We start from the raw sequence: 1089 nt of genomic DNA on the forward strand, positions 1-1089 counted from the left end.
CCTGAACAACCCAATACCAATTACTGAGATTGAAAACGTGATTAAAAACCTACCAACAAAGAAAAGCCTGGGCCCTGATGGATTCACAGAAGAATTTTACAAGAAATTCAGAGAAGATTTAACACCAACCCTCCTCAAACTATTCAATGAAATTGAAAAGGAAACAATTCTCCCTAACTCATTTCTGGAGGCAAGCATCATACTCATACCAAAACCAGAGAAAGACCCATCCAAGAAAGAGAACTACAGACCAATCTCCCTCATGAATACAGATGCAAAGATACTCAATAAGATACTTGCAAATAGAATTCTGCAAATTACAAGAAAATCATACATCACAACCAAGTCAGATTCATTCCAGGAATGCAGGTTTGGTTCAATATTTTCAAATCTATAAATGTTATATGCCATATCAATGAAGCCAAAGACAAAAACCACTTGATAATCTTAATAGATGCAGAAAGAGCTTTTGACAAAGTCCAACATGCACTCATGATAAAACCTCTACAGAAAATAGGAATAGATGGTCTTTACCTTAACCTGATGAAAGCCGTCTATGACATTTCAACAGCCAATGACATTCTAAATGGACAAAAACTGACACTTTTACTTTAAAGTCAGGAATAAAACAAGGATGTCCGCTGCCACCACTCCTGTTCAATATAGTTCTGGAACCATTAGCTAGAGCATTTAGACAAGAGAGAGAAATAAAAAGAATAAGGATAGGAAAGGAAGAAGTAAAACTATCACTATTTGCACATGACATGATACTTTACATGGAAGACCCCAAAAACTCCACAAGAAGACTCCTTGAATTCATCAACAAATTCAACAGTGTAGCTGGATACAAAGTCAACACCCAAAAATCGATAGCATTCCTATACTAAAACAGCAAACAGACTGAGAGAGAAATTAAGGAAACCATATCTTTCACAATAACATCCAAGAAATTGAAGTATTTAGGGATCAATCTAACAAAAGAAGTCAAAGATCTATTTGATGAAAACTACAGTACTCTGAAAAAAGTGATCGAAGAAGATTTCAGTAAATGGAAAAATATTCCTTGCTCATGGATAGGAAGAACCAACA

Source organism: Chinchilla lanigera, unplaced genomic scaffold (genome assembly GCF_000276665.1).
Source record: "Chinchilla lanigera isolate Chin_1 unplaced genomic scaffold, ChiLan1.0 scaffold00074, whole genome shotgun sequence".
Lineage (NCBI taxonomy): Eukaryota > Metazoa > Chordata > Mammalia > Rodentia > Chinchillidae > Chinchilla > Chinchilla lanigera.